Here is a 24,096-nt window from a genome sequence, read left to right on the forward strand (position 1 = left end):
TATGTCCACTGCTACCCCTGCATCTAAGGATTTGGTGATCTGGTCATAGAAGGCCACCAGGTTGGTCTGACAGGACCTGCCGCTAATGAACCCATGTTGATTGCCCCTAAACATAATCTCCCCTGCTGGCCCCTCATGCATATGTGCCAGAATAATTTTCTCAAAAAGCTTGCCCAGGACTGAGGTAAGACTAACTGGCCTATAGTTTCCCGGGTCCTCCTTCCTCCCCTTTTTGAAGACGGGAACCACATTGGCCCTCTTCCTGTCCTCTGGCACCACACCAGAGCATCATGAGTGCTCATAAAGCTGTGCCAGGGGTCCTGCAATGACCTCAGCCAATTCCCTCAGTACTCAAGGGTGGAGATTGTCTGGACCAGCTGATTTGAATACATCCAGTCCCTCCAGAAGTTCCCTAACTAGTTCCTCACTAACCTTGGCCTAGGTGCACCTCCCCTCGGGTCTAAGGGGGACCCAGAGTGGGGAGTGACAGTTCTGGTACCTGCTCAGGAAAATAGAGGCAAATAAATTGTTAAATATGTTGGCTTTGTCATCTGGTGTAACGACCAAATTTCCTAGCATATCCTGCAGGAGCCCCACATTACCCAGAACCTTCTTTTTGCCCTCTATGTATTTAAAAAAGAACTTCTTGTTGTCCTTGATCCAGGAAGCTAGTCCCAGTTCCATCTCCACCTTGGCCTTCCTGACTGCCCCCCTGCATCCCTGAGCAACAGCAGTATAATTCTCCCTGTTGATGGCCCCTCCCTTCCATTGGGTGTGCACCTCCCTTTTAACTAGGAGACATTCCCAGATGCTTTTGGTGAGCCATGGGGACTTTTTCACCCTCCTGTCCCCTTTAATCCATGGTGAAGCACCCCCTGCCTGCCCATCAGCATTGGGAGCAGCAATGGTGCAGAGTCATGCCTCCTGCTGCTGCCAGGCAGGCAGGGGGTGTCTCACCATGGCAGCGTAGCCAGCATAAGGATCCCAGAGGGAGGGCTGGGGGCATGTGTCCCACCTTTCCATTTTGAAAAGATGGTCACCCAACACATGCCCCATTTCAGGCCCTGCCCCATCCTAGTCCCTACCCCATCCTAGTCCCACATGCCTATCTTGAGCCCTGCCCCACATGCCCTGATCAGGCTTTGCCCTGCCATGGCCCCCATGCCTGAATCAGGCCTGCTCTGCCCTAGTTCCACATGCCCACTATAGCATGTAAGGCCATGCTATCTGCTAGGGGCTCCCTGTGAGTCCAGAAATTTTTCATTGGGGGCAGCAATTAACACTGCCGCTGCTCCTTCACCACCAAACTTTCAGACCCATTGAGATCCCTCCAAGCTAGCTGATACAGCTGGGGTTTGAGCACCCTAGCTCAGCTATGCCTGACAATGGGCATAAGTTTATATCAGGTCTGCCATTACCAGAAAAAAGAGTTAACATATACAATCATCTACCTAGGTTTAGCATCTTCTACTAAAATTATCATAGGAAATTAAGAGAAATAGTTTAGAATGAACACAGTTTTTGTTGTGCTTGTCAACAAGCTATGACTCCTTTGTTCTAAAGTAGTGATGTTCAACCTACAGCCTGTGGGCTGGATCCAGCACAGAAAGCTGTTGTCATCCACCTCACTGGACTCCCTATAGATCCAAAATTTTGGTGGCAGGGTAGCAGTGGCAGCATTAATTGTACATCTTTGGGAGTGCCAATCCCCAGAGCAGCCCCATGCTATTCATCTGGCCATGGGGTTGGATAGGTTGAGCGCCACCGCGCTAAAAAAAGGATGTTTCATGCACCACCAATATGGACTCATTTCCTTGACTTGATATACACAGCAAAATGTCACAAATTGCTCAGTGTTGCCATACTTAATACAAAATCTCTCTAGCTGTAGTCATTTAAGAATTGAAAACACTATGCATCCTCTTATGTGTTACCAATTTTACACTAAAAAAAAAAAAAAATTATCCAGCGCTGAAAGTGCTTCTTATTTAGGGGTGTGCCTTGGTAAGCAGGGAAAGCTGAGCAGACACTCCCAGGGCCAGAAGGGCCTGCAACTGCATGGAAATAGTGAGAGTGTACAGGATCAGGCCCTTTAATTCCCAGGAGAACACATCACCCATGACATCAATGGGTATGACAACAGGTGACATGTTTTGCCCAATGAAATGAGCCAGCTATACCAGGATGCATCATAGCAAAGCTATGATCTGCTTCATTTGGTGACGTCTGTTTCTACCTTAAAAAATTGAGTCATTTTCAGTGCAGAGTTTGTATTTGAGTTTGTTTAGTTTAGGTCCAGCAGCTCAAATTCATTTCAGCACTAGTATTTATGCCGCATCTTCCACTATTTTTCCTTCATAGCCAAAATGTTACTTGTGCATATTGTAACCTCTATAAAAAAAAAATAAAACATTTGTTGCATTTCCAGTTAAACACTTCAGGTGCCGAGCAACCCAAAAGGCTTCCTAATGCAGGCGCTGAGTATGCACACACATGCCACTTTAATAACAGAACCTGCCAGAACCATACAAACACATCCAGTGTAGAAAAATAGCAGGCATCCTTCATAACTGCCAGAATGTTTAGCTTTAGGGAAACACAGAAATAGGGGGGGGAGGGGGAGAAAGCTGGAGGGTCCATCTTCTACCCAAGGCAGAACTAACCTAAGACATTCCTGTTTAACCTGTCGTTAAACACCTCCAGTGACAGGGATTCCCAGGTTTTCCCCCATACATCTATTCCAGGACTTAACCGTCCTTACAGTAAGAAATGTATTTCTAATGTCTAACCTAGGTTTCCTGTATTGCAATTCAAGATTTTTTGTCCGCTCTGCAGTGGAAATAAAGAACAGGTTCCTCCTCACAACAACCTTCTCCATACTTGAAGTCTTTTGGTCTTTTCTTCTCTAAACTAACCAAACACATTTATTTCAACTACTCTGCAAAAATCATGCTTTTTGAACCTGGGATAATTTTTATGGATCTCTTTCAACTCACTCTCTTTGGTTCATATATTTCTTGAAATGCAATCAACCAAAAAGGTACAAAAACACCATCTGAGACCTTAACATGCTGAGTAGTGAAACGATTATTTCATGTTGTACATTTAGCACTCCAGTTTATACTTCCCAGTATGATTTTTTTCTTTTTTCCCCCCCATAACAATATGACATTGTTGCCCAAGTTGAGGCGGTGCCCTGTCATAATCCTGAGATATATTTCTGCAGAACTACTGCCTATCCAGTCATTCCCCATGTGTGCAGGTGATGGTTTCTAAGTATAGTGTTTTTCATTTCTTCTTTTTTCAAGCAGTGAGAAATGTTTCACTTCTTGTATGTTTGATTCTTTTGGGTCTTACAAAAAAGTTGGATTCTTCCCTCCTCCCCAACCCTTTGTCTACAGTGCTAAATGCACCCACGCTCTTGGTTGATCAGTTCACAATATAATTCCTGAAGTAATGGGCCTTTTTTAGTTCCTTCCAGCCTCTGTTTCAGTATGAGCTGAGTATTCTTAGTAGTAAGGGTTATGTGATGGTTGGGCTCTTTCAGCTCTGTACAGTATTCTGTTCAGAGCTTTTATATTCTATATAATATATATCCTCAAACTTCTCAGTTGGTTTAGCTTGTGCCCCTCTAATGAATGCACCCCTTGATAAGCCTAAAAATGACATATTTAAAACCCAGTAATAGGTACTAGTTCCCCTGTATCTTTCTCAGTGTCAATTACCTATACATCTGTTCCTCATAGTGTTTTAATGGGGCAGGGGTGGGGTCATGATAAGTTAACCTGGGGTTTTTCTATTAAGTGTTTATAACAGTGATCCTGGGAACACATTAGCTTTTCCCATTTATCCTCCGATTTGTCTTCTGCTGCAACAGAATACATTGTTCCTATAAAAATTCACCTGCGCATTTTTGGAAAGTGATATTATCTATTGCATTTCTTGAGTCTTTTCACATTTGGTGGACATTGTCAGCACTTGTCCTGCTTTTTACAACAGGTAGAGCTTCAAGGATTGTTTTTGCTCGACTATGACTGAGTTCTGAATGCCTCTTGTGATGCTCTGGATTCACAATCACACCTACAGTGCCAGAGCATTGTCCACCCTCAACTGGCTTCATTTTGAACTGCTGCTTGACAGATTCAAATGATCTCCCCAAGCATTTATCCTGCATTTTCAGTTATCTGTATTTGATAGTGTTTGTGCCCAAGTCCAGTTCTTTTATCCGAGTCTTGGCAAGTTCCCTCAAAATTCAAAATTAGTTAGTCAGCTTTAGGTCGGTCAAGAATTCTTTTATAGTTCTACTTTCTTTTCTGTGCCTAAAGGTAAAAAGCATCTTTCTTATACGTTTCATTTCATGTGTAGTGCAGTACTCATCAAATTTCTGTAATGCACAGTTTTATAGTTCACTTCCTCTGGCTGAGTTAACTCAAAATGGGTAAGTACATCAAGTGCATCAGAACCTGTTATTGTCAGAAATAAGGCTCCTGATTGTCTTTTCATTGGTACCTTTGCCTGCAGGTACAGTGTAAAGTACAGTTTAAATCTCTTCCACTGGTCTTCCATGTTTCCCGATTGTTTCAGTTCTACTGGAGTTGTTAACTGTATCATCATTCCACTTAGGTTATTTCTTTAATTTCTCTTTACTGCTAGCGTGACACAGTGTCCAGTAACCACTCTGAATCCATGGTGCTTGAAAGAGGTTCTTTATTCAGTTCCATCTTTCTCTGCCTAACAGTATATGTTCTGAAAGACTGCTATCCTAAATCACTTAATGGTACAAATCCCAATACCACACTTATTACCCACAATCTAAGTCCTAATACCTGGGCCGGTGAGGGAAACTAAATTGTTTTGCTGCACCAAAATTAAAAAAAAAAAAAAAAATAGATTTAACTGGAACTCTTACTTTTAAACCAATAGAGAATATTAATACTTTTCAAGGAGCCTCACCATCTCAGATAACACTCTCCATAAATATCCCCCAGGAAGTCTGTCAAAGTAACCTTCATCCCCTTAAAGACCCAATAAACATTCCAACCGAGTTAAAACACTCGTTCAAAATGTAGCTTCAATATTGCAATGTTTTTCCTCAATATTATCCATTTACAACAAGCAGACAGACTCTTTCTAAAAGGCCTTCATAAATCTTCATATACCAGATAAAAATGAAGGATTTATTCTACCTCATCTTTTAATTTTACTCACCACTCAGTGAGTTATTCTTACAGCTGGCATTTCAAATGTATTAGAAGAATTTATCACTCAAAGGCTTATGCAAGGACTAAATTACACTAATGAATTGACTATGAATTTGAAGCCTAACATGAGGCCAAATATTTTCTGGCTTCATTTCTGTATCTCAGCAAACTGCTTAATTTTCTCCCTACTTATCCATTACTGCTAAATTGTCTTGCTATTATTGTAGAAAATTGCAGCAAACACTGACTTGCCCTAAGGCTTAGACTGAACGAAGCAGAATCGGGATGCCTGCCATGAGACTGGCAAGGTATGAAACCTGTCATCTACTAATTTTGCTGAGCTGAAAGAGCAAGTGGGAGATAATATTCTACCCCATCTTTTTCAATTTTATTCAGTAGTCTATGAGTTATTCTTACAGCTGGCATTTCAGATGTATTAATAGAATTTATCACTCAAAGGCTTGTGCAAGGGCTAAATTACATTCACAAACTGACTGCACATTTGAAGTCTAACATGCAGCCAACTATGTCCTGGCTTCAGTTTCTCCATATCCCAACAAACTACTTCATTTTCTTCACACATATCCATTATTGCAAAATCATCTACTACTGTAACACCTGCTAACATGCTACAGTTAAGAGGTTATAATGGAAACACTCACAGGCTCCTATTTTCTGGATGTTTTATCTGGAGATGTTAAAAAAAAAAAGGCGGGGGGGAGTGTGGAAATCACCAAGTATTCAAAGTTCTTTCCCTGGAGAAAAATAAATCTCTATAAATTAACATAGATCAATTTATCCACAAATTGATGAACACAGGCACAAAACAAGTAATATTTTGGTACTTTTGGTACTTTTTAAAACAAATTACATTGATAGTTTGTTAGTTGTTATTGCATAACAAAGGCATTCTGGAAATTTTCATAGATTCATAAATTGCAAAGCTGGAAGGGGCCTCAGAAGATCAACGGGTCCAGCCCCCTGCACCAGGCAGGAAAGACAATTGGGGTCAGGTGACCTCAGCAAGGTGACTATCCTGTCTCCTCTTGAAGATTTCCGGGGTAAGCAATTGTATCACCTCTTAAGGGAGCTTATTCCACAGTTTGGACACCTTTGTATGGATACGCTGGGTTTCATAGTTAAATGCTGAAGATCTTGTTCAGCCATTCTATATGCAGAAATAATGACTGAAGTTGCAAACAAGCTAGTGCACTGACAAACTTAATTTTTTTTCACCATTTCCTAAAAATGTATCCCTTTTTAACTTATTAACAGTTCAATGCTGATGTTTGCTATTGATGATTAAGATTCCCGCTCATTCTTGGTCGCATCCTTTTCCAATGACTTTGAATGATCAGTGAGAGTTCCAAAATTATGTCATACAATGGAGTCTCTGATCCAGGAACCCAAACTGAATTCAAGCTCAGATTCACCTTCCAAATTCTCCTTGATTTTATAAGGTATTCATTTATGTCAGGGGTTGCAAAATATGGCCCATGGGGGGTCTTTGTCTGGCCCACAGTGGGTCCCTTGGTCCCACCTGGCCCAAGCATTGTCCCATGGTGGTGCATCCTGCTGCCCCTTGGGCATGCAGCGGGACTGGGGTAGCTCTGTACTGTACTGCCTTTCTAGGGAGCCCAGGCAGCAGCAGCCACTGGCCCCAGCCCCACAGTACTGGAAGGGACACAGCCCCAACCCTTCCCACACCTGCTGCAGACTTGCCTGCTCACACTGAACAGCTGCAGCTACAGCAGGACCAGTGGGGCAGAAGTGTGCTTGGCATGAGGGGAAAAAATGGCCCCTCCCCCTCAGCATGGCACAGAGTTCAGGGTTTCTCAGTAGAGTAAATGTTTATTTATAAGTTCCAAATACTGAAGGTCATTCATCACAGGAGTAGCTGGATGGGAGTAGCTGGACAACGCTGAGCAGGAGGGGCCACTTTCCCCCACGTAGAGCACACTTCTGCCCCACCAGCACTGCTTTTGCTGTAGCTGTTCAGCATGAGCAGGCGAGTCTGCAGCAAGTGTGGGCAGGTTGGGGCTGCGCACACATCCCCACCAGTAACAAACAGCTGGGGCCAGTGGCTGCCCAGAAAGGCAGTCCAGAGCGGAGCCACCCAGCCCTGCTGCATGCCCAAGGGGCAGCAGGACGCACCACGGGCAGCTTCTGCTGAGCAGGCACAGGGGTTAGGTCAGGCCTGCGTGCACAACTAGCTGATCCACTCCTTCTGGAGTCAGTCCAAAAAGTGGGCACAGGGCATGCTGGGACTGTGCACTGCAGGCAGTGATGGGGAGGTGCTGCAGGGCACACAGGCTATAGGCTGTTGCAGGGCAAGGGCAGGTGCTGACCATCTTAGGGGGGCACCCACATGGGAGGAGCTCCCATATACACCCCACCATACCCACAAACCCTCTACTGCAAACCTCACAACCACATTATCCCCCTCACACAATCACACACCCCACAAACACCAACCCCTCCACCCCTACACATACAACCACAGGTCCCTGGGAGAAGCCCTGCTCAGTAATACCTGCACATGAACACACCACCCCAGCCATCCTCCCCTCCAAACACCCCACAATCCCCATACCAACCCATATCCACACATACCCACACACACACACACACACACACACACACACACAGTCCCCCACAAACCCCATACCCACCAACCCATACCCCTTTAACCCCACAATATAGAAGAGCAAGACTTTATTTTGAGCTATTATGCAATCACCTCTGTACACACAATGCAAATGCACACAAATCAGGACAAAAACATCTTTTAAAAATAAAATAAAAATATGTATTGTGGATGTTAGCTTTTTAGCATACAATTTGGTGGGATTTTTTCTGGTTCCAAGATGGCAGACCCCCATTCCAAAAGGAATAGTTCCTTGAAAAAAATCTATTAGAAAACTGAGATAAAATGATATTAAATCAAACATAAATGATTCAGCACAACACTAGGTGACAATTTGCCAAGAAAAAGTGCTACTCTTTAGAATTATAGATTCCAGCTGGCATTGCTCATATTCGATATCCCATGATATTTGGGTCAGTCCATCAATGTTCTTTCCTCTCCTTCCCCTCTGACATTACAGATGGGTGAAACTCCCTCTGTGTATTCTGGCCAATACTAATAATCGCCTGTGAGCTCAAAGCATGCCAAGTTTGCCATATTATCCAAAGAGTTTTGTATCAAATTTCCACTGTTTATTTTTGTCGAATTTTTGCCTACTCTGAACTGCCATGCACTGTACAAACACTTGCAGACAGGTGGGCCACATCCTGAAGGGCACTGGACTTCTGTAAATTAAAGTAAAACAAATCAATTCCCACTTTTATGCAACGCTTATTCTTTATTAGTACACCGGTTTTCAACATATGCTACAAGATCAAAATGTTGCTGCAAAGAGACCATCTTGATGGAGTAATTTTCCTTTTCCGAATCAATCCCCAGACAAAAGAACAAATCTGGGCTCTTGTTTCCATATGCATTGGGACATGTAAAAGAAGTTATCACTAAATCAGGTACCAGTTGCTTCCAAATGATCTTAAAGTTGTGCGCCCTGCATGCCCACTTATACTATTACCAAGTTCATACAAAATGGGTACAAAATGCTAAATACTAAAATTACCAGATCAAAATGGGGATTTTTCATACTGAGTTAGCACAGGTGTGTTCCCTTATGTTTTCTTACCTGTGCAACTAAGCACTTTGAGTAACCTGTAGTATTTCTGGATAAAGAACCACTTTTGAAACATATTGCTCAGGTTGTAAGCAACTAAACTGGAGCCCCAAACTGGGGTAGCCTGGGTGAGAAGGGTGTGTGGACACCCAGCAGGACTAAAAACAAGGCCTGTCAAAGGGTGAATATGCTCCCTGTAAGCCAATGGCCATCCATATCTAGAGAGGAGATGGCTGCCACCAGGTCACTTTGCCTAAAGAATCACCAATGATACATAGCATCATTAGGGCATAGCATCTAAGGTGATAGCCCCAACAGTCATAGCAGCCTCTGGACTGACTTGACTTGACTTTCAGACATCAGGGCTAGGGACAAACATTACACATAAGCTGGTTTAAGTAACCAGAAACTGGTTAAAATCTGTAATAGAACATAAATTCAGTCCACATAAACTAGTTTCTGTCTGAGCCAAAAATTAGAAGCTGCTGATGACAGAGCCAAGAGGGACAAATATGAACATGCAGGGGGAAGGCACCTAAAACAAGTGCGCATGCCCAAACACGTGCCACACACATGGCCAGTGTGTGATCGAGTGAGGTATTCAATATGGCAGAGCACACATGCCCAGTCATGCACCAAGCAAGTAGCCATTACGTAATCAGCCTAGAACATTCCACAACAGCAGAGGCACAGCTAGACACCAGCCAGCATGGCCCCCTGAGGCAGAGGGAACAGGGAGGGGAGTTATTCCCCCCACCACCCTCTTTGCTCCCGGGGCACCGTAGCGTTGTCTGAATCACTCACTCCACAGGGCAAGCAGCAGGATAAGCCCCATCCTGCCTCCTCCACCACTTGCCAGTGGGAGTGGGGAATAACCTAAGGGGGTCATACCAACTGGGCTTTGGCTGTCACTGGAGCAGGAAGGGGGTAGCCTTGCTCCCCTGACATGATGACAGAGGATGCTCCCCCATGAAGGGCCCTTTCCCATAACTGCCCCAATGGCAGGGCAGGGGTGCAGCCAGAGGTGGCAAGGGGGATGCATCAGGTGGACCCTGGCTTAGATCTGTGGGACAGGAAGGGTGCACTCTAGTGCCCTCTGGCACCTGTCCCGAGTGACTGCAGGCATGTGCCTGCATTTCCTCAGTCCAGAGGGAGTCTATTCAGTTGCAAATTGGTTAAATCTAAGCAGATGAAACTAACCTACAACGATTGAATCATTTCAGGCTCCAGCTTTTTGTACATCTGTCCCTGGTCCTGTGGACTTAAAAGACAACCCATTTGAAAATCTAAGCTTAAAAAGTGTGGAGAAAAAGGCTATCATGATATTTCTCTTTTTATTTTTTTAAGATCCTTAGGATGCTAGTAAATCATTTATCATCCGTTTTCCAACACCTTCTGTATACAGTGTCTTTATATAGTTAAACTCCAGGATGAAATAGTATATTTTAATATGGGTGGTGATGCATATTTTAATATGGTTGGTGATGCCAAGGAAAATTCCTACAGATACAGGGTCCTGCTGCAGCAAAGCAAAGCAAAGTAATGAATAGATTTGATTTAGAAATTTACTGTAATTGGAAACTATGAATGATAAACTAGTCTCTTATGTTGCCTCATTTTGAAAGGGGGCAAAGAAATTAAAAAATAAAATGCCAGTGACATGAAATCAGGATGCTATTTCTAAGCATGCTTGAAAAGACATAAATACAAATGAATTACATTAAAAACATAACATCTTAATGTAAAGAGAAAACAGCAGTAGACATATAGCCTCATGGCAATGACTTGCTACTACCAAAGAGCTAGCCACAGGCTTTTCACAGTCAGCAATATATCCAAGTCATCCAAACACCTTAAGAGAATGTACCAGAGTAGCAACTTAGAATGCTTTTACTGGGCCTGTGGCTAACACAGGTGCAGGGAGAGCCCACTTAGGACCTTGCCTTAATTCACATGATTTAATGGCAGCAACCTTGAAGAAAAAATGAAAAAGCCCTCCAAGGGTTTGAATTAATGTTGTTAATGCTGTTGTGCAACCACAATGCTTGTGTTCTTTTTACTAGTAAGTTTTCATAATAAAAAATGTCCTAGCCTTCCAAAATTTCACAGCTAATCATAGGAGATCTTGACTTCCTAACCTAAATAAGAATGATCCTCCAATGCCAGAATCCAGCAGTATTGATCAGCTCCAGTAAGTCATTTTCTTTCCATTGTTTTAGCTGTTACATCATTCCCTTTTGCATGTATTTCATAGACCCAGTACCTGCAATATATCAGTAGTAAAACTCATCTCCAGCCTACTTTATGGTCAGCACATCCAGCATTATACACAACACTGTAATCTGCTGCAAGAGCTCTTCTATCAAGTATTCACTGGTAAGCACCAGGCTTGTAGCAACTTATCATCACCAAAGACCCCAATTTCATTCTTACAGTAAGTTGAAAAGAGTGGCATTTAAACACCTGATATGAAAATGGGCATATCTACACGTTCTTTAATGTGCCTTTGCTACTGCACATTAAATTTAGCACTTCTAATATGAGCAACTAGATAAAGGAGCGGTAGCTGCGCTAATGCTCAGCAGCAAAAGTAAATAGTTTTTTTGTGATGCTGAATACATTCTACTCTACTGTGTATTAGCACATTAGCATGGCTTTTGCTGTGACACGCTAAAGAGAAGTAGAACAGTCCACTATACAATAAGGTATCTCCTGTATATGCACCAAATCAGGCCTAAACTGTTTGATGGGCCAGATACTAGGTACTAGTTATGCCCATGAAATTACAATCAAACCACCTAAGTGATGCCAAATTTATCCTAGCATCATTTGCCCAAATGCCTTTTAATCCTGCTCTGGTCTATCACTTTTAGCACACTTGTTCTGAAGATATTAAATGTTAATTTAATTCATAGTGTTATTTGCATCTTTCCTCAACGGATATACCACAGACATTTCACAGTTCAAATCCTGGGAAAAACCCATTTTTTAACCACTTCCAGCTGTTACTCCACAGGGCCCTCAAAATACCTCAGCAATCTTTTCTTTTCCATATAGTAACCAATATAGGCATGGAGGGGGGAAAAAAAACCAACCAACCAAACAAACAAACAAAAGTCACACAGTAGACTCCTTCTCAATTTTCTTGTGGCAGAAATCATTCGTGGATCTTTAGCAGCCATGCATAGGTTCTGCAATTATTAATTTCTTTTAAATTAAAAAACAGCTATCAAATATGAAATAATTGTAGGTTTTTGGATAACTGTACCCAATTTGCAATAGCAACCTGGAGAATTGGGCATTACCTGTTTGAGGGATTTTACAAAATTTCTGAAGAATGGTGCTGACACTATGCTGAACCTACTAGACAAGCAGTCCTTGACTTGCAATGTTTCGAGTTACACTGTTTTGCACTTACAATGTTTATAAATTGACACCCTGTTTCAACTTTCTGACATGGGTTTTGACTTTATGATGCTTGATCTGATGCCACGCCAGCAAACAAGTTCACTGCATCACCCATCTCCCTGGATATCTGTCAAAACTTCCTTGGATACTTTAAGAAAGCAGACAAGAGTCTAGAAAAACCTGCAGCCAAGACTCCTGAGAAGACTCCAGTCAAGGACCCTTTAAAAAAGTCCAACCAAGAGCCCTTCAAAATGTCCAGCAAAGTCACCACAAAGAAGTCCTTCCAAATCAGTATGATTGCTATTTACAATATAAATAAATACATTAATGTAGCTATATTACTCCTCTATAATTCATCGAGTACAAAATTCTGGGGTATTTTTAGTGAAAATATGGTATCGGGCCATGGTTCAGGAACCAATCTCCCATTTATAACGTTGTTTCTTAGGCGAAAATTGGTTCCGCTTAAGACACAGTTTTAAGGAACCATTTGTGTCATAAGTCCAAGGACTGCCTGTATACTATAAGTTACTATAGTTCATACTGATGTACCACACTTTCCAGATGACTGCTTCTTTGAGGTTTTAGATATACTTTGTTAACAGTCCTAAAAGCCACCAAACATTTCTTCTTAGGTAAAAGCTGTCCTGAAGATTCCAAATGGAGAAACCCATAAATGAATGTAAAAGACCTTAATAACCAGCTGATGGCCAACAGTCTGGTAAGTGTAGTTCCAAGGTTGCTGTATCACTCCCCACACACAAATTGACCGACAGAGTAACTGGTACACAGCTCTTCCCAAAAATGAAGCTCAGGGATTCTGAGGGGGGAAAAAATGTTGATAGCTTAAGGCACTCAGTACAGATTTCTTGTATATTTGTGGACAAGTCACTTAAGCCTCCCGTGTCTAAATTCTCCACATTTTGTAAGAAGATAACATAGCTTCTCTCACTGCCTTTTTCTCCACTTTGTGTTTAAACTGTAAGCTGTTAGGAACAGGGTCTTTATCTCACTAGCTGTATATAGAGCACATGATGGATTCACATTCTTGTTTGTTTCTACAATGTAAATAAATAATCATATTTGGACTATATCTGCAAATAATCCCCATTAATTCCAGCATTAATTATGAATGCATATGGAGCAGAGAATAAGATCCATGCTAGAAAAGAACATAATAGAGCTTGGTTTTAAATACCTCAAAACATTTTACATTGCATTTAAGCATGTTAGCTTTTTTTGCTTTTTAAATATCTTCCTCCAGGCTGCATCGAGGCTAACTGAAAAATAATCCCTGCATCAAAGACTAAGAAATCCAATAAGGGCAGCCTTCCTGGCCAGCTTGAAAGCTTCAGGCCCCTAAAAGCACTATTAATACAAACTCTTTCATCATCTGTAATTGAAAATTAAACAGAAAAGTCAGAATGACGTCAGTGGAAACCTAGATTACTAAGAGTATACAAACATTCTCTTGAGCTCAGTATTATTAAACATGTTGCATAGCTCAGAACACAGGGCATCTCCTGCTCTAATTTGGATTTTGCATCGCCTGCTCTTTGCGTTTACAAAACATTGGGATTGTTGACATTTGTGTAAATTGCCATGCCAGATTTTCTTGTGGCCCAGTTTTGTCCTTAATCCAAATCAATGGCAAAAATGTAACCGTCTTCAGAAGGAACAGGATCCAACCTTCAGCTTACCTGTAGGCAGAGGAGAGAATTTTTGTATTCTGTCTCTGTGTAATAGAAATTGCAAGTAAAACACAGTTCTGTTTTGTTTAGACTTCAGGTCGTTCTAAAGAGGTAAGCAAGCTAAGAGCTGGGTGATGGGATGCAGGCGGTTCCGAGTTGTCCTACCCAATTCTTTTCTTGCTGTACAACTCCAAATAAGCTACTGTACTTGCATGCACCATTTGTTTCCTGTAAAATGTGAATAATAATGGCTATCTAGTTCGTTAAGGATTTGGAGGATTCAAGAGAGACAGCTGACAGTTCTTTTGATGAAAAGTGCTGCATGAAAGCATGGTCCCTTTTGCAAACAATTCTAAAGTGTCTGATTTTGCAAGATGACATTATTCACCAGACCTATTCTCTACGTATCTGGAGTCATAGCCACTAACTTTAGAGAGAAAAATATTTATATGTATTAGTTCAGCAGAGCCAACATAGCAAAGAAAGTGTGAACTAGGTTGCATTCCACCTTCCCTTCATCATCAGATTGTTGAATACATTCCAGTCATTTATATCTATGCAATTCATGGCATTGAAAGAATGAGGGTATAATTTGAAAACAGTTGTATGACTATGGCCTGCAAAACTTGCTACATGGAATGATGAACAGGTTAGAAAGAATCTTTCTTGACCAGAGAAAGCTCCAGTTAAGTTTTAAAGACTAGTATTTAGAAAACCACAACCTTTTTTCCTTGTATGCTGCATACTCTTGATTTAGAAATCATTACAAGAATCATTGAACCTCTTGATGAGGTTTGTATAACAACGTTTTTCATACTAGAACTGCAGTTTCAATATTTCTGCACAAAAAACAAGACAAAAGAGTTCATCCCTCACCTCCACTCATTACTCACACAAATCTTCCCATTCTCAAAATTGTCAAGTTTCACACAAAACATGCACACTTAAGGTCATCAGCAAGTTGGTGCTTGCTGTCCTTCAAAAAAATTCTGTAGTATGGGTATAGCATAAAAGGGCACAGACTGCTACTTCTGAGACTGTCTGAATCATTCTTAGCATGAGACAGTGGTTTCCCCCTGTGTCTAAGATAAATGTTTCAGCTGATTTGAAGCACAGCATTGTATTTTCCTTCCCAAAGGCCCTACTACCACTTCCACTGTTTGCTACCATAAGAGCCATCTACTAACAGTAGTATTGGGATTGAATCACTCATGAAAAGAGTGTTTAACTGTGAGTCTCTAATACCTGGTAGCATAAGTAAAGCAACCTCATAACAGAGACCCTTCTAATGAGACCCGAGTGTGTGCATGTATGTGTGTATAAAAAGACATTTCAGTTCTCAATAAACTGTTTACTGTTCAAACATTAAATAAATGCAGAACCGTTTTAATCAGCTGAACAAATATTTAATGTACACTCCACGGTAAGAGCTATGTTTAAAAATATCCTCCTATGCTGCTAAGACATAGGGAATTATGGAAACTAGTGACCTGAAAGGTAAAACACTGTCAAAACGAAGCAAAACAAAAACAAAACGCAACACATTTCCAAAAATGAAAATCAAGTCTTCTCAAGTTCCAACTAATGTATCGTGCATTATTGACATAGCCTGTTAGCATTTGAAACTCTTAAGTGTGTAGAAGGATTGACTTGATAATCAAAATGCTTCAGTTTTCAAGAACTCATAATTGCTGTGTAGAAAGGAGGATTAGTTTCTAATAAACTGTCAGAGGAACGCAACACAGTAATGTTAATGTTACATCCCAGGCAGGGTTTCTCAGCAGAGTAAATGTTTGTTTATAAGTTCCAAATACTGAAGGTCATTCATCACAGGAGTAGCTGGATTTCCGTCTACAGCTGTTAGAAAGGATTTGCAAAAAAATTTGACAGGAAATTGCAACTCCTTTGAAAACACATGCGCTTGAATAGTTTCTGTGTAAATACAGTACAATGCTGGCAGAATGAGCACATTTTTATAAGGATAATCTCTTAAAAACACATGCACACACTTTACCTTGCCTCATCTATTTGCACATAGTTTTCAACTGTCTTTTTGCTGCTTTTGAGGTGGCTCGGATCAGTAAATTCTTCTCAAATGATTATACAGCGACCAAGAGCTTTATGCTCTTGTTGACCTGCCTGCTGAGATGTTCAAGCACACTGCAAGTTCAGCACCCCTATGTTGCACTGATGCATGATTTAAGCGTGATTTAAAGCAAAGAAAAAATATGAGGACCTGTTGCAAATGGACTTCTTTCACTGAACACCTTCAGCGGACAGAGACCCAAGCAAGGAACTCTATGCAGAACACTTCTTGTGAGGCAACAAAAAGAGGAAATGTTCTGTTTATGGCATTCAAATAGCACACAGATGAGTAATTTCTACACCATTTAAATCCAATTACTAAGAAAAGGGGGAGGGAGAGAGAGAGAAAGGATCCATCTCAGTTAAAAAAAATAAATAAATAAGAATGAGGGTTCAGGGTGCTTGGTCTCTTGCATAAGACTCTAGCACTTGGCAGAACTGGAGTTATATCAACAAGGGGCAGTAAGTATCTATTAGCTGTATGCCTCCACTTGGGAGCATCCACCTTGAGACTCTTGCTGCCCAATTTTCAGCAGTACATAGTAATCCACAGTCACCGAGTGGTCTTTGGCAGGAATTGCAACGGTCACTATCTGCAAAATAAATTCTGTCACTATTGCAGTGGGTGACAATGATTCTGTGGCAGGAGAGTACAAGGACCCTGCTCTGCCCAAATTCTTCAGATATCCTGGGCATGTGCTCTGGGAGCTTGAGGGCCCCCTCGAGAGCACTTGCACAGCTTTCCCTGCTTAGAGGCACCTCGGGGAGTCTTGGGTTGCTTTGCTAAGTAGAGAAGTTGGGGTTCCCCACTTAGGAAGACACAACCCAGAATTTCCAGGGCAGGGAAACCCACATGGGTCCCAGCACTGAGGCACAGAACCCAGGAAGTCTGTAGGCCTCACTCTAATTTTGTTATCAAAGCGGGACTTTCCCTGCTTACACAGACCTGCCTCAGAGATCCTGGGGGTGGGTCCAGGTAAGCAGAGAAAGCTGGACAACAATGCTAAGGAACCTGCCCAGAATTTCCCAGGCTTTGTAGGCTGGGGACCCTCAAGCCCTGAGAAAACCCAACATCCCTCATCCTGCACCATCAATGGACAGAACAAGGGGTGACATGCACTTTGCCATTACAGCACAGCTGATCCACTTCCTCTGGTGACATCTATTTCTAGATGTAAAAATGTAGGGAGTCAACATATTTTGGTCTCGGTAGAAACCTATTCGACTTCTAGCCTTTGCATTAAATGGAAATACTTTCTTCTTCTGTTTATGTTAAATGATAAGCTTCCTCAAATACTACAATAATCCATAAAAGGATAAATAAATTATACTCCAGGACATAAAAACTGACAAGGAAAACTTCTAAGATGTAATACTGTATTAATCAAGCTGCTTTGGTAATCAGAAAACATAAGGCTCATGCAGTCTTTACCATAAGCAAATCTAGAAGACATACTTTTCCCTGGGTACATCTGGGGAATGGGAGAGCTCCTATCTATAAGGAACAAATGTAAATCATGTAAAGATGTAGTTACACATAAATGTAAGAATAATCCTATCAGGTTCATTAGTATTGGTTATGTGCTTAAAAATTAAAATATATACTTCTGAGTTTTACTAAAATGAGGCCCACCTCAGTAATGCTTAACCTTGCTCTTTATGAAGGTTTTATTTTAAAGTCCAATGAAGTGGTAGAAAAATGTCAAACTCCTCTTCCCCATGTTGCACTGGTTTCCATTCATCTCTGATCACTGTGCCGAGAGTCAAAATTGCTAGCATTTGCGTCAGCAAAAAGCCGCCATGCTTGGCAAGAAACCCACAGACGGAATTTAAATATACCTGCCTTTGTTCTAGCTTCCCTCAGGGACTGAGCAACAAAACAGAACTTAAACAAAATGCAAATGATTCATTAGATGGTATCATTTAAGAACCTCTCTACCATAGTTTATACATCCTGGTACATGTTTTTACAACACAAAGCATATTCACTCGTTCTTCATGCTTTTCGCTGTCAAAGAAAATAAAAGAAACAGAAGTCCATGGAGATACGTGGCGTTTTCCATCCTGGGCGGTGAATACTGAAAAGTACACAGAAATGATTCCGAGAAATCCAGCACACTCTTAGCCAAAATTATTTGTGTATGCAGTCAAGTACCAACCTGCTGCCCCCCAGATTATGAATTAATAGTACGTTCTATGCCAGTTCACAGATACTGCACATATTTAACCTGCTTACTCCATTTCTGTTTACCATGTTTGCTCTAGCTGGAATGGACTCTATCTAGTGAGCAGGTATCCTATGAAGAATAAAAATCTCACCGAGTACAAGGCCAATACTCTTTCAAAACATGCACATACTTGTTATGTACAGGACATGTCTACATGAGACTATGTCACTGTAGCAACAAGCTATGGCAACACAGCTCATTTCTATGGTGATGTAGCATCGGCAGGCATGAACTGTGATGCTGACACTACTGCACAGCAGCAGCGAGTAGTAGTAGCTCGTTGCTACTGTGCAGTAAGGTCAGAAACTTCCCGTGCGCTGCCAGGACTGTGCAGTAACAACCATACAGTTTGGTTCATGTGTGGATGCACTCACAGGGACTTCACTAGTACCCTCTTCAAGTACCAAGAACAATTACGCAAGGCAAGGGGAGTTTTTCTGTGACCACAGGGAAATAATGAATATGTTCTAACTAATACCAGCTCACACATTGTGGCAAAGGAGAAGAGGTGCCAAAATCCCTACACTGTGATTTAGACCACATTATGCAGGTGAGTCAAACTGCAGTCTGAACTTCTCAATAAAATAAAACACCCCATCTCAATAGTCCTTTTCTCAGTGTAACTGTTCTTCTTAGGCTAGCATCAACAGGGCTGACAGTAACTCTATTTTCAGATGATGCTAAGCAGACGTATACTAGTCTATAATAGCCACATGGGCATAGCTCATGCAATAATGCAATGTAGTTGTGATTGTGGTAAAATGAAAGGAAGAAACTTCTGTAATGTTCTAAATCCTGGGTTTTCCACATCTGCATTTATAATGCAATGCCTTAAAACCTACAGCGTGACCTAAGCTGTCCTGTCATGATTATTTTTATTTTTCTAAAACAATGTAACATTGATAGTTTATTAAGTGGTGAAATAGAATACTATTGGTATTTTACTAATACTAATAAAAGCCTAATTTCATTAGAAAATATAGTGACAAAAGAATTATGCAAGTAAAAAAAAAAAAGAGTATAAAACTTTCTGGGCATGTACCCTCTACCCCCAAACCATGTATAAAAATGCCTGAGAAGTCTGAATTCAATTTAAACATACAGGTTTCTGGTGTTGCTGCATACCTGGAAACTCTGATCTCAAACATACCAGGAATGCAGAATGACCTGACTCTATAGCCCTGACTCAAGCACGTGGGTAACCAGTACAAAATTAGGTCACAAGCATTAAAGCAAACTTTAAAAGATAAATGTTTTGAAATATCTACATTCACAGCTATTTAAAAGTCCCTTCAGTTGCCAAGTAGGAGGACAGTTAGTGGCTATAGCCAAGTTTTTCCAAAGCAGGTGCCTAAAGCTAGAAACCTTATTAAGTGATCTGATTTTTCAGAAGTATTTAGCACTCAGCAGTTCCTGCAGAAGTAAAGTGAAACTTCCATGTTCTCAGTACTTTTGAAAATGATGTTTAGCTAGAAGTACACAGATATTATTATATTACAGAAGCACCTCAACAACCCAACTGAGGTGAGGGCCTCCACCAAGGTATGTGTTATAAAACCACATAAAAGATTGCCCAATATAGATTATAAAGAGACAAGACTGACAATGAGTGGGGTAGGGGGAGTGTGGGGGTGAAAGAGAGGGAGACAGGCTGCATCATTTATTCAAGTTCACGCAGTAGAAATTAGAACCAGGATCTTCTTAAGTCCATTTACGTTTCAAAGACCGCTACTTTCCCCAGGGTTCCCCAAAATAGGTACCCAAAGTAAAGTTCCCACATTACTATTTCATATTTAGATGCCTAAATAAATGGGGCAATTCAAAAAATTGGTGAACAAGCAGCAACTTCCACTAAAGTAAATGGGAGCTTTGTCACTGACTTCCACAGGAGCAAACTGAAGCCCTTGGGCTCTAATCTTATTATAACAATGGAAATAAACATGTTCATAGAACCACATAAGCAGCACTACCACTGTAGAAAGATACATATTCGTAAGTGCTAGATGGTTCTTACAGTTTCTTCAATAATTTTCAATCAAGAATAATGCAGGTAACTTCTATTATTCCTGTTAGAATTTAAAATGAATTTGTATGTCCAGTACATACTGATGTGCACAAGCAAATTAAAGCATTTGTCATTAACTTAAGATCCAGTAAGCATTTCTTCAGGATCATCTTAAGCTATATAGGAATATAAGTTCTCTTCTGAAACTCTAAGACTGGTTGTTTCCAAAACTAAAGAGCACAACAATTTAATATGTATTGGAATACTAAAAATATCATCATCCTTAACCTTCTTAATATTAAGCTCATTTAAACTGCGAGCTATTCTAAGGAAAGCTCGTTTTTGGTTTCTGGTTTTTCTTTACAAACAACAGAATACTGCTTTCAAGTGTACTTTTGCTATCCCACTGACTAATAGAGGGTCTCCAGGCATGCTTCAATTTTTATCATACAAAACAGTGTAGTATCAAAATAGCAAGAGCATAATCTTCTTTATAAATGTGAAGTCTTGCTTTACTCAGCCATTACTACTGTCTTGCTAATTTTCCATTCATTCTGGAAGCTATTGATTAAACATAGGAGGTATGCATGTGATCCAACTACACAACAAAGTGTCATTCCTTAGATACGCCAGTACAACTATTCAAATATGATATGCATATACAGAACACATCAATCATGAAATGGCCCAATGATTTACCCACACACAAAAATAGCCCGTACATATCCGACAAGGAGCTAAGATACTGTAACTAAATAATCCCATTGGACCAATTTCTGCCCTCACAAGTGCTCATGCATCTTTCAAATGGGGAGTTGGGAGATGCACAGGAAAGTTGGGAGAGGATAGAAGTTGGCCCACATCTAGTTATCACAGTACTTCTAAGTCAGATGAACTCCTCTGGAATCTTTATAATACCATTACGCAATCAAGTAGGGCAAAGTTAAGAAGAACCTAAACTGATATCTGCTTTGTTTTATGGAGTCCAAGTTTAAGTCTTAATATTATTTTCAAATATGGGAAAAAATATGCATTTTACAGTGCATTGCATTTTCAGCATTTTCTGCTGGATGTTCACTTTATTTTATTTGTGCAGAAACAACCAGCTATCAACAATGGAACCTTGATAAGATCTCTGTTTGGGATTTCAGCAACTCATAACCTCAGATGAGTTTTACTTTAGAAATTGTTTCCGCTTCACAGACTCACCTGCAGGTGGCAAGAAGTCATATTCAACAGGTACATACTGCCATCTAAAGGCCAGAATCTGTGCTCATCTAAGTCATTCGTGTTATAAATGCTCATTGTTTCCACTGAAGATTTTCAGGTCTCAAAACTGAAAATCTGTTAAGCCACCGAGTTAAAATGTTGCAAGCAGAGTAACATGCAGAGAAACATGTATTAACTTACACCCTCAAGGATTCAGACAGAGCTCCAACTCACTTAGGCTCCAAAGTAATTTTGTCAGTGATAGCTGTCTTGGGTACTGAGATGGAAATGCCATTTATTTGACTAAATGAACTCACTGAACTTTGACTAACAAACCAGAAAGGTATCTTTTGCTAAATTTGAAACAGGGATTTTAAAACAGTCCTTTGTGATCAGATGTACATCTGCTTCATTATTCCAATGGGGTGCAAGATATTATCCTAATCAGAGATGGCTAAAACTGTGGTAGCAAAAACTACATGAATGTTACAGTTCAGCTTTACGCATCACAATACAAGATTGAGAAATGCAATATTTTACTCCATGCAAACAGAGCTTGTTTTGCCCAGCCCCTAGCAAAAGTAATGATTCCTTAATAAACTGTAATTATGGGGATGGTGAGTATCTGAATCTGTGGTTCCTGAGAGGCAGCTATAGCTCCATATAGACTCCTGTGACTCTGTGTCTTCAACTGGATAAGGAAAAACTTACTCCACACTTTTCCAGTGCTTTAGGAACACAGCTGACCTTCTCACCATTCTTTCAAAGATCTTTAGCCTTCAGACTAATTTCTATCAATGCTTATAAATTAATGTGTTCTCCCATACGACATACCCTGAAATATGATATGCACCTTGTTTTTGAAATACAGAATGAGGAAAAAAGATCTTTCCAGAGTTAGGGCTGCATAGAGCCTAATCTTCAACTGACTCGCCCTCCTTTTCCTGCTTAGGCTTTGAAATAGGAGGAGAAGGTCCAAGAGCAGCTAGCAGACAGCAACACTGCCCTGAGAAAGGTTAGCTTGATTAGTGGAATATCAAGACTGTTAAAAAATAGGAGAGATGGTTGCTAACACCTACTGAATTGAGAACAATAAGCCATTAAGTCGACTGACTCCCTCACCTGCCTGAATAGTAATACCACAGTGAGCAGGAATCAAAGCAGGATTCTTCTATTCCAAGCAGAAAACAGCTTCCCCCACATTTTAATATATACGCTTCAATTTTGGGATGCCATTTTGGGAAAAGGATGCGTGTTGCAGGCAAGACAATACAGTAACCCATTGTACAAGTTCTGCCGTACATCAACCACACAGCAAAGCAGACACTTCTTAAGACAGCAGCAGTAAAACCAAAGGACTTCTTTCTGCTCCTGATGTTGCTGCTGAATCGAGTCTAGCAGGTGACTAATTCCACTGAAATAACTATGAAGGTAGTGTGGGGTAGGGGGGTGGAATTAATTTATATATTCAAAAGAAGCTCAGAGGAGCAAACTCTGTTAAACCACACTCATCAACCTGGCCTTGGTAAAACCATGCGAATCCCAAGAACCAAGCTGTACACAGCTTAATATATACTAAGTTAAAACATAACTTAAAGAATATTTTTACCAAGAGTGAGAATGCCAAAAAAGAATGTTAGCATCTTGCCAAGAGGCCCAGTTTCTAGCCAGGTGAAACAGACAGTCAGTCAATGTCATGCTGGGACTTGCAGTCCCAGTAGGTCACTCAGTATGACAAGGTATGTACTGTACACATCTGTAGGTCCCCTCTGACCCTTGGGCCATGACTGAACTATAGTAACTTGGTGTTAATAAAGTTTTTCAGTAAATATCAATAAACAAATCCATATGTTGTTATGAAATCGAGTTGCAAAGGGGGACAAATATTCTGACTAGCTGTGAGAGTTCGAGTCCCAAGAGGTTATAGTTTAAAAATAGACTTCAGGTGCTAAGCCTAGAAACACAATGCTACAGCAAATCCATCTGGCCTAGAAACTGAGATTCTCCAAGGGGAATAACATACATAGCCTCCAGACAGGGAGATGAAGAGACACCTACAGACAGGGTACTATACACAATGTAAAATTATTAACATGGTAAAATGTGAGTAATAAATGACATCCGGTTAACATTTATATTCAGTCTTTCAGCCTTAAATCTGGTTGTTATATGGTCTAGTCAAATGGTATCATAAGGACTAGTCAGACTGATTATATTTATCCAAAAGTATGTACAGTAGCACTTGTCTTAAGCAGTCTTGTGGTTGCCATAGAAACAGAAATATGCCATGAATGATTAGTTTTTAAGAAAAGATATTTAGAACATCTCATGGCCTTTGGTCTATGGTTAGTATAAATGTGTTGCTAGAACAATCACAAATGGCTATGGTACCTATTTTTTGCTAAATATGAGTAGTTTCTTTTCCTTTGTGGAAGAGTTTTGCACCATTAAACCCCTAACCAGGTGTTTTAAGTAATGCACATTTTTTGTAGCGGTCGGTTAGTTGGCTTCCAGCAACCAAGCATGGCTTCCCTTTCATGTTCATTCTATCCAAAAACCAGGTGAAGAAAAGAG

Source organism: Crocodylus porosus, unplaced genomic scaffold (assembly GCF_001723895.1).
Source record: "Crocodylus porosus isolate Cpor-Errol unplaced genomic scaffold, CroPor_comp1, whole genome shotgun sequence".
NCBI classification, from domain to species: Eukaryota; Metazoa; Chordata; order Crocodylia; family Crocodylidae; genus Crocodylus; species Crocodylus porosus.